Here is an 11,523-nt window from a genome sequence, read left to right as displayed (position 1 = left end):
TTTTCTGTACTTCCTAGGGGTGTTTATTTTCTTCAATTATTCAATAGGCTTCACTGAACTTGAAGACCCAGGGGCCTCCGCTCCTGTCTACTGGGAGGCTTGGAGGGCAGAGCCTGAAAGTGACTGGTGGAGTGAGTTCCTTCGATGGACACCTTCAGTCACCTTTTGTAGAAGGCAACCCAACGCGGTTCAAAAGGAATAGGTCAGAGCCCATGTTCTTTTTTTGTTTTTTTTTTCAGATTTATTTGAATATATAATTCATCCAGAATGTCAAAGTCGTCAGTTTTCAAACATCTTCTTTGTTGTTGTTTTTTTGTTTGTTTGTTTGTTGAGAGCATAAGGCCACTAAAATTAACTAACGAGCTTGAGTATTGACTTCCTTGATACGACAGAAATAGTTTTCTGCACTTCTTGGGCAGGTTTGTTTGATTTTCACCAGTAAACTGCATCTAAATTAACCCAAACATTTTTACTTTTAAATGATTTTAAAATGTCTAATTGCTCGAGCATGCAATGAAGCAGGAAGAAAAGTATTTTTAAAGAACGCTGCTAAATACCTCTCCAAAATAAGCACCTTTTAATTTGGACAATTTCGGTAGGATGGTTGAATATGCTAAATTACAAAATATCTGTTACTAAGAGAAATACAGATTTATTTGGGGGCTGAAAAGGCACAGTCCAATATGAAGTAGACCTTCGCTGGGATTTCTTGATGTGACAGATAGCTCAAAATGGTATAGATGAGGAAATAGAGTCGGCACATAGTAGGTTCTCAGTAAATGTTAGACCTCAAACCCTAATGTATTAGCTAGAGAGATGATGATGACGTTTCCAAAAATCATTCTATGTCATGGAAAAAAGACAGCATTTCTGGTCAGTGTTTCTTATGCCGCACACAGTAGGTCCTTTGCATAGAACACAGTTCTTACGTGGGTACCACTGAAGCTTCATTATCCTTGGAGCCTAAAAAAAAAATCAAACTGTAAATCAGAGAATATTAATGTTTACAATTAGTGTTTCAAAATTTGGATCATGTGGGGAAAAGATACTTCGTACTTTAGTATTGGGGTTATTAATGCAGCCAATGCCCTATGGTAAATAGTTATGAACATAGGAACTGATGGATAAAAGTGTATGAATATGTGACTTTAAACCAGAAATAAATTCATGTAGTAAAAATAATAAAATCACCATGAAGTCATGCTTTAGTATCATTGCCTAAGCTACTGCTTACATTTTATTTCATATAAATGTATTAATCCCTCCAAATAAAATTTATTCATTTTATTACAAAAGATATAACCAGTGGACCCCCAGAGGCCCACTAATACCTTATGATTTTAAAAGTATTTTTAAAATTATTTTTAATTGTGTGGATGTATGAGAACGTAAGTGTGGGTACCCAAAGAAGCCAGAGGCATCAGATCCCCTGGAGCCGAGGTACAGGAAGTTATGAGCCAGCAGCCATGAGGCTGGGATCCAGACGTAGGTCTCTGGAGGAACAGAAGATGCTCTTAACTGCTGGGCCATCTCTCCAGTCACAGTACCTTGCCCTTAGTGAGCACTCCCTGCTAAGCCCTTACATTAGCTATCTCATTAGATTTTTACCCCTATAACTGTAGGAGAATCATGTAAAGAAAGGACAATCATTATCTCTAGGCCTGTTACAATTGCAGGAAACTGTGGTTCAGAGGAGGGGTGTGCTACCCAGAACCTCACACAGCCTGTCAGTGACAGGGTTGGAAGCCTGAATTCACAACCTGCAGTCCACACTGGAGTATAAGGATTATCTTGAGAACCCGATAGTATAGTACAATGAAGTGGGCTAACGAATACTGGGGAGCCTATATTAATGAGAGAAAGAGAAACAGCGCGAGCGAGAAGCTGAGAATAGGATGAAAGTCATAAATCAGTAATGTTTGGAACAGTGCCCCGAGTCGTCTCTCTGATTTGGACTAAGAACATCCAATTGTGTCATGTCTAGAAATAACTCATGGTAAATAATTTATCCCCTTGGGGGATACTGGAGTCAGCCCATCTGGGATGCTAGCCAAGAAGTTGTTATCCCTGAAGCCAACCAGGTCTGGGGCTACAAGGTTTCTCGAAACAGCCAGAAATGGAGAAGGGCATAAGCACGAAGTCGGCACAGAAGGCAAGCAGAACTACCTGAGTCATGTGAGAGCAATGCCAAGAGGCAAAGTGTGTGTGTGGGGGGGGGGGGTAAAAGGGCATGCAAAGTCAGAGTGAGAAGAGAGCAGCAGCAGCAGGAAAACAAAGAAGCAAAACCTTCAGGGCACAAGGTCAGAGGTCAGCTTGGGCTGGCTTCAGTATTTCAACAAAGTCTTTGTAGTCAAGATACACACCCCAAACCCTCCAAGATACAAGAAAAAAAAATGCTAGTTACAGATGACCTAGAATGTTATATTTTATATAGCCCCCTCTCTAATATTAACTTGGATGCTAGAAATCTATCAATACCTATGTTGAATATAGATCATATTCTCCGAGCTCTGTTAGGTATATAGAAGAGATGAAATATAGTCCTTAGTTCCCATGCTTACTTTTTGGTAGGGAGGGGAGAGCAATTTTCTGCCCGTGCCCTTCCTTCCAGAGTTTACATTCACTGAGCATCTTTCTCACATGGCCCATGCAGAGATCATGTCTAACAATTCTGTTCACATGTCTCCTGATCCCAACTCTCTCTTTAGTCTCTCTTTTGCTTCCACTTTACTCTGAGCCCTGAAACCAGACCCCAAATTTCTAATGTCACTCTTCCATAGATGACTTAACTCGAGTATTTAGACCATAGGTCTTATTTTTGTATACAGCTAATTTCAGGAAAGAAAGAAAGAAAGAAAGAAAGAAAGAAAGAAAGAAAGAAAGAAAGAAAGAAAGAAAGAAAGAAAGAAAGAAAGAGAAAAAGGAAGGAAGGAAGGAAGGAAGGAAGGAAGGAAGGAAGGAAGGAAGAAAGGAAGGAAAAATGTCTCAGGGTCCTAGGGCAGGAAATAGGATTAAATATAATAAAATCAATATCTTTATGAAGATACTGCTTTAGGCCATCAAAATAAGGTTATTTGTATTGAGCTCCTCAAGAAGACACTATGCACCAGTATTTTGGGGACCTATTTAATTATGAGTTCCTGCTGTTTAAAAAACTCAAGAAAACACTTTGAGAACAGCCTGCTACTGAAACAGTGTGGAGAATGTCTCCTTTGCAGTTTGCTAACCCCAGCACCATCCTGCATATAATCTACCATGATATTTTTCCAAAGCCATTCTACTGCATATATGACCTACCTGATTGTAACCTTCTGGGTTGGTCTACAATTATTTGTAGAGTCTACACTGGACAGTTTGTCACAGTGACTCCCTGTACTTCACTGGTTTGAAACACTCCTCTATCCTGTCTCCTCCTCTATCAGAGGCTCCACGTATCTGCTGTTTGCATTGCTTAAAGCAACAAGATTATTTTCCTCCTACTACTCTCTTGCTCTTCCCTCTCCTTCCCTCATTTCAGGGTTGCCCATGTATTCCTGCAGTTTTTCTCAGGTATTTCCTTGTAAGTTCCTGTCATATGCAGAGCTATGGAGTACGGATATCTTGCTCTCTTAAAGAGACCATCAGCCTCTAAGGACCATAGTTTTGCTTTCAATAATTATATACCTAAGGCTTAGAAAATCACCCCCCCCCCACCTAGATGTAAATAAAGACAATATACCAAGAGTAATAAGTGGAAATAATCACACCTTGGAAGCTTTGTTGTGAGCTTTTGCCCCAACAGCACCAGATTAACAGAGGAGGCTGGATGCACTGTGCGCATGCCGAGTGGTCCAGAATGGTTCCCCTGGACCCACCCACTTTCCTATTGGCTTTGGGCAACAGAATGACATCTTTCTCCAAGGTGCCATAACAAAACACTGCATGGGATACTTGCTCTCTTCAATAATAAAAATGTATTTTCTTCTCATTCTAGAGCCTTATGTTTCAACACCACGACATCTGCGGTCCCTTCTGAAGCCATAGCCTTTGGTTTTCAGATGGCTGTGCTGTACTCTTCACTGTGTTTTTCCTCCTCTGAGTAGGCTCATGCTAATACCCTAAACTATTTTCAAAAGGGCACCAGTTATATTATATTAGGACCCACTTTATGACATTATTACCTCTGTCTTCTCTGTAAAGGCCTGATCTTTAAATACCATTTAAATACAATTTAAGGTAAAATTAATATGAACTTTGAGATGACACAACTTGGCCTATTCCAGACACCATTGAGTAACAAAAATCAAGTGGATGGAACCAACCCCATGATAAACTGAAGACAAAAGAAGGAAGACTAGATGTTGTAAGATTCAGTCCCGTTTTCCTCTAACTGCATTCTATGCTGCTTTCGATGTCTTTGAACATATTACTCATATGGGTAACACACAGCTCACAGTATTGGAACTTCTGAATTAGAAAATGCTTGCCTTTTCTGTTGCAGGCAGCAGACCAGGCAAACGATCTAATGAGACTTAGAGGTGCTATCAGCATTAGTTAGATATCTGGTCAGCTTCAGCTAGCCTTGCCACACTGAAACAACTCTCTTGTAGCTCCAAGTAGATGTACTTCTAGAAGTAGGAAACATATGTACTTATGTTTACTCAGAATGACCCATAGAACTCTGGTAGCTACAAAATAAAGGTGGGAGGAAAGATTTGAAAAGAAAAACAATATGAAAAGCTCAGGATACTCCGGTTTCTCTGGTTTTCCTAGAATATTTCTGTCTTGGGAATTAAGTAAGTACCAGAACATTTTAAGATCATATGAATGGCTTTAAATGAAACAGAACCAAGTTCTCATGTTCAAGTAGGGAGAGAAGCACTGAAGGGGCATGGAATGTAGCTAGTACCTTACATGGTAATCAGTGCAGTAGGAAGCACACTGACCTGCTGAAGCTTAGGGAGCTGTGACTTCAATAGGGTGGGGTGAGGAAGCTCAGAATCCCCAAGGAAGCAGATGCCAGGGAGAAAGAACATTCTAGACTCCAGGAAGAGTCCAGACAAAGGTCCTGAGTTAAAGAATGATTGATGGCCCAAGGAATAGCAAACCAGAAGCAGGGCTGAAGCATCATCACTGATGCAGGGGAGGAGATGGAGTTACTCCCAGTGAAGTCAGAATCCACAGAGGTTCTGGGGAGTAGAGTGACAGGATCCCATGTGCATCATAGAACACTTTGGGCTGCACAACATACACAAAACCAGGTGGAATGGAGTGGAGAGGCCGTTTCAGTAGCTCAACTAGGGGCTGGTGTGTCAGCCATGGAATACTGAGATGGGGCAATTCCTAATTTTTTTTTTTAATAGGCAATGCCAATCTTATTTGTGAGTAAGTTGGTTGTGAAATATAGTAGAGAAAGGAGAATCAAGTACCAGAGGCCAGATGTATTTTTTCTAACCATCTGAATGATGGTGTCTCCATTAAACACATTTTTTTTTTAAAAAAAATCACACACATATTAATTAATTTTCAGTAAGGTTAATGAGTTTCTAAATATTATTTAATTACAAATTGAATACTTGAGAAATATGCTTTATCATCTAGCACATAATCCCACACATTTAGATGTCCCAATGCCTCCTTCACAATTACAATGAAATGAACATAAATAAGAAAGAATGTGTTTTCAATGAAGCTGTTTCTCCAAAGACACTCCTTTCACAGAATCTCTGTGGTAAGAGGACTGCTGCAGAGGGGAAAACCTTACACAATTGGATAAAGTAGGTCAGTAATTCAACTCAGAAACCTATTTGCATTGGTTCTCCTGGTTGTAAAAAAAGAACAGAGAGAATTCTTACCAAAGGAGAATTCAGAGTAACATAAAAGGTAAAAGATAGCCATGGAAATGAGGTTCTTCAGAATGCAGCCAGAAGACCTGCCTGCAAATCTTAGACATTTGACCTAGGAACGTGCTCGGCTTGTAACGGCACAGATAAGGCGTGAGCTCCTGTTGCAGGTAGAGATAAATTAACTCAAGTGCTCATAGGACACAGGAAAGAAAACACGGTGATTCAGAAAACTTTTTACTAATGTCTTAATAATAAAACAAAATATAAGAGCAGAACATAATCTTCACAATATTCATGCATGAGACCAAAAGTCTAAACATACCTCCTTATACTTTTACCAAGGCAACATTTGTTTTAAAACAAGTGTGTGTGTGTGTGTGTGTGTGTGTGTGTGTGTGTGTGTGTGTATTCACTTTTATATGAATATACACACATATACGTGTACTTGCAATAACTATCACACAGCACTGCTATACGCACATATACATGTACTTACAGTAACTTTCACACAGCTGAACATATGGCAAAAATATCTTTAAAATAAAATAAAGACAGTTATTCCATAACTATCTTTTTCATCCATCAATCTAGTCATTGTTTCAGGGTATGAGACATCTTCTATCTTCCCATGCCACAGTTTTCATTCTCTAGAATCACTATACTTAAAAATTGTATTTATTTTTAAATTGTGTGCCTGGGTGCATACGTGCATTTGTGTATGTGTGTGTGTGTGTGTGTGTATGTGTTGTGCAGGAGCACATGTGTGGACATTAGAGGTTAATATCTTGTTTTTAATCAATTGCTCTCCATCTTAGTTTTGGAGACAGGTCTCTTGCTGAACATGGAGTGTACCTACTGTCCAGAGAGGTTGCCAGGGAGCTCTGGATACATAAGGCTGCCTGCAGCGTCAGAGCGAGGATGGCAGGAGCTTGCTGATGTGACTCCCTTTTATGGTCACATGGGGATCCAAATTCAGATCTTCATGCTTGCATGTCAAACGCTCTACCCACTGATCCGTTACCTCAACGTTGAACTGATTCAATTACTTTCATTTCACTAATATGACACATAATCACAGCTGCTCTCTGGAATCTCTAAAGTCAGGGCTACAGTTTGGTTATCCTGTTATTTGTCTGGGGGAGGGGTAGTATTTGTTAGGCTTTTGTGTAATTGGTGTTTTCTAAGCCACAGTTCCATGTAGTCCACCCTGGCCCTTGAACTCCACAAGTGGGAACTCCAAGAAAAACCTTGACTTTCTTGTCCCCAGCCTTGGATAGAGTGACAGGCATGCACTGCCATGCCCCATTTATGGAGGGGCAGGAACTCAGGGCTTAGCACATGCTGGGTGGTAAACTCCACCACCTGAGTTACATTCCCAGTCCATCCTGCTTTTAAATCATTTATCTTTTTAATGTTTAAATGAGGTGTGAGCTTTTTGAGGTCAGGGAACACAGGGATTATTCCTTGGTAGTATCCATATCATGTTACTGTATTTTATGAATGAATGGGTTAATGCCTATTTGATTCATAAAAGTATTCATTTTCTTCCCTTTTTACTATTAAAATTATCTATTGGAATACAAACAAAATAAATGTAATCCCACAATGTTTGTCTTAGGGATAAATAAATGTGCAGCCAGGATCCAGTCATGTATTTAAATATCCTGGGGGGAATAAAAGCTATTAAAGTAAAGCAAGGGAGGACTTAGAGGGTTTTCTGTTTCCTTTCAACCATGTTTATGCTACTACCCACACAGAAATCTCAAACACACAGAACTTCTTAGACACGCGATTAAGCAGATCTTAGATTTACCACAAGAGAGGGGATCTGTTCACGTGTATGGAGCTCTTCTCTAGTAGACACCTTTCTTATCGACTGCTAAGTAAGGCAGTCTCTTGACCCAGGGTCTTTTTCTTGCCAATATTCAACCCACTTCCAGCCTGGGTGGATCCACATACGTCGGTAGCCCACTGAGGGTTGGGTAGCTGATGTCAGTTTTGCTGGGCTTTTGCACTGTTTTATGAGGATCCATTAGAGTTAGATATGGGATCAGGGAGATGGTTCTAGGGCTAAAGTTTCTGCCATGCAAATCCTGGGAAAGCGGAGCTGAATATCCCCAAAGCTGTTTAGTGAGACGAGCTATATTGGGGAGCTCTGAGTTTCCTACATAAAATGGAAAAGACACTGAGGGAGATTTCCAACATCAACCTTGGCCTCCCAAAGCACACGTGCATATGCACACATACACTCATGCACATGTGAACCCACATGCATGAAAACATGCACATACATACATATGCACACCAAACACACATATACACATGAAAAAGACAAAAAAGTTAGATATGATAGATATCACAGTATTCAAGCAAACAAATTTATTTCTCCCACATCACCGAGAAGTTACTTCTTTAAGTGCTTTGGTACGTATTGTTTATACTGATATTTAATGATACAGTTTTAATTGTATCTCAATAAGCCTGTACAGTTTCGGGAATCATTAGAAAAATGGAAGTGATTAGGTATTCCAAAATTGTAATAATACAGCCTGGTCATCATACATAATGTAACATAATGTATGTGACTGTAGCTTAAAAACTATAAAACTCTATTAAAATTCAAGATCAGATGACACAAACTACAGACTGTCCCCTGCAAGATTTACATTTCATTTATGTCTAGTTACTGTAAGTAAAACTTTTAAAAAGATGTTTTAAATAGCCCACCATAAGGAACAGACCCTAAGAGAGATCCATTATTTACTTCCCTGATGTATATGGTACACTTATACCAGGCCATCGCCCTTCCCAATAGTACCATTTAGTACAAACAGAGAAATAATTTGTTTAGCTATATAATCAGGAGAGGCTGCACACAATAAAAGAAAGCATTCTGGTTTTTAAATGAATAAAAATTGATTGTGTCCCTATAAAAACTAAATTGGCGGAGTGTTAACTGCATTTCACATAAACATCTGCAGCAGACTGTGCCTCTCCGCTGGGCTGTAATGCAATATAGGACACTTAGGAATAAATGCATCCTCCAGATGAGTTCAGAGAGATTTTCTAAAAGCACCTGATGAGATTGTCAAAATTGGGTTAGTCTGAACTGCTAATGACACTTAAAACAAAGGGAAATCTTTAAACAAAATTATTTTGCACTTCTTTTCTCTTGATAAATTATATGCAAATTAGCGTTGATTGAAAAATGTTTGCCTTGCAGGCACTAATAAAGTAAGGTCGTCCCTCCTAAAGCACAGTACTTGTTCTTAAGGGGACTTGAAAATGAATTATGCTAGTTTCTTTTTGTAAACTATTTCCATAAACAGTGTGAGGATGCCAGAGACTTTTATACTTTATTTTCAGTGTGTTGCTGAGTATTGTAAATGAAATACACATGTTTACATTTTGTTACTTCCAGATAGGTGTGTAAATGTCTGTATATATCCATATCTTGAGCTGTCTATTAATTTGTGTGTATACTTTGTATACTACGTGTACATATTGGAAAGTATTTACATTTTCTAAGCAAGCCAAGATTTCCATGCCTTTCAGCCCATTAGTTTGAGCCAACACTATTCTTTCAGTCAGGGTGTCTTATATTTACAGATAGTTTCATCCTTGACACAATTAAAAATAAAACTTTGGCCCTGCTGGTTCTAATAAATAGTTTTGGTATTTATCCCTTCTGCTAAACTGTCACATAGTATGTTAGAAAAGAGAGCGTTCAATGCCAGCGTTAAAACCATAACAGGCTTACGAAGGAGCAGATGTACAGCCAAGAACCCGTGCATGGACTCAGTCACTAATTTTCCAAATTACACACAATAATATGCAGACCTTAAAAATGCAGGAGACCATGCAGAACTCTGCGGTTGGCTCTGGACACAGTGCATGAATGGAGCTTACTCTTGTATTAATACTTCATGGGGAACATTGTCAGCAGTATTAGTATTAGTTTTTAAAAGAAGCTAACCGTTAAGGTGAAGCATGCCTTAAAATGAGAGACAGAATTGGCATGTGGACCAGTTACACAATGCTTAGCTAGCAAGCATGCACTCCTAACTGTGAATTGAACACCACAAAACAGTAATTATAGAGTAAATACCATGAAAAGGGTCATATATTAAGGAGATACAAACAATTTTGTAAAAGCTCAAGAGATTTTATCAGTAATTTAAAATTTTGTAAATGTATAAATTAAAAAATTGTGTGTGTGTATGTGCATATGTGTTCATGTGTATGAATGTGTGCATGTGTATATGTGTGTATTGTGTATGTATGTGTGCATGTGTGTGTATTATGCACCTTTGTATGTGTACGTGTGTGTGTATGTGTGTGTGTGTTCATAGGCATAGGAAACAGCCAATAACTGTTTGAAAACAGTACAAAATGGTCTGAAGTAACTGGCTATTGAAGTTTGTTTGTATTTTCAAGAGTTTTCTTTTTTTTTTTTTTTCAATTCTCAAAGAAATGACCACCTAGAAAAACAACATCTTGTTGGATTGAAAAAAAAAGGAGGTGTGGTTTTTTAATTTGAGAAGCAGAATTAAAAACTGATTATTTGGGGCTATTTAAAATGATCAGACATAAACAAATTTAGCTCAGGCCGATAGTCCCGTTCTGTTAGAAGATCTGTTTAACCAGGTCTTCTCAGAGAGTCTAGAGACACTGCAAACTGACTTTGATGCTGCCGTCACGTGAGCACCTCTCCAGGCTCATGGACTTCTGAAGCTTAGATGAATTCTTTGATGGCTTGGTAGTCTTCACCAAAACATGGTAACCAGCAATGTCTTCAGTTTACACGTTACCAGAGATTTTTTTGTTGTTGTTATTCTATTATTCTGAGTCTTTAGATCATAATAAAATAAATACATCCCATTTGGAATCATAACCAACTGACTTGATCACAATCAAATATTTTTGGTAAATTCCTGGATGTGTCCAATGCGCTCATGTGTAACAAATAGCCTAGATCAATGATGAAGTTCAACCATTTCCCGCCTTGTATATTGCATTGTGACAGCCAATGACAAGTACTATAGACACACCACAATTCTTATCTCTAAGGATCACAGGCTCCCAGAGAAGAATTCAGGACACTTCAAAGATTAAATGTTAAAGATTTAAATTATTAAGATTAAAATAAGTCATGTGGGGAAGGAAGCATTACCAGGTTTGACCGATGCCAGAGGAATGGTGTGGAGTGGTTTTTATGAAAACATAACAACTGTAGTAATGCCTGGAATGTGGGACGTGCTTATGAGTGGCAGGAAAGGAGGCCCTTGCAAGGGCCCCAGAGACACTGCCGTGAGCACAGCATATAGAGGAGCATAGCTAACATTGGTTTAGCCCTACATCTGGGAAGGCAGATGACAGGGGAAACTGATTTCCAGCTACAGCATATTCAGCAATATGCCAAAACGTACACGAAAGGGCAGAATCTGCACAGTGAGGTCTGCAGGAATTCTTCATGGAGGTGACTGATGAGAGCAGTCTTGAAGCTAGAAGCCAGGCAGAAGACCCTGAGAAAGGGATTCACTAAAGCAGGCAATGAGTCAAGTTCAAGGGCCAAGCCAGGCACCTAAAGAGAGGGGACAGGGAAGATTTCTATCAAGCTGATGAATCAGCCGAGCATGTAAAGTCTAGACTCCACAGAACTCAATGTAAGACTAAAACCTTTTCCACATATAATATG

The 11,523-nt window shown here is 39.1% G+C and overlaps 1 long non-coding RNA gene across 2 annotated transcripts in view; it reads right to left on the bottom strand.

The window, feature by feature from the left end:
• Positions 1-268: 268 nt before the first annotated feature.
• LOC143438616 (uncharacterized) overlaps positions 269-11,523 on the bottom strand; it is a 112,247-nt gene continuing 100,992 nt past the window's right edge. For both annotated transcript variants that reach the window (XR_013107338.1, XR_013107339.1), the window contains exon 5: positions 269-963. This is a non-coding gene — a long non-coding RNA (uncharacterized LOC143438616). The remainder of the gene's footprint in view (positions 964-11,523) is intronic.

This window comes from Arvicanthis niloticus, chromosome 25 (assembly GCF_011762505.2).
Source record: "Arvicanthis niloticus isolate mArvNil1 chromosome 25, mArvNil1.pat.X, whole genome shotgun sequence".
NCBI classification, from domain to species: domain Eukaryota; kingdom Metazoa; phylum Chordata; class Mammalia; order Rodentia; family Muridae; genus Arvicanthis; species Arvicanthis niloticus.
The sequence above is the reverse complement of the archived record's forward strand: the minus strand, read 5'-3'. Positions and strand labels throughout refer to the sequence as shown.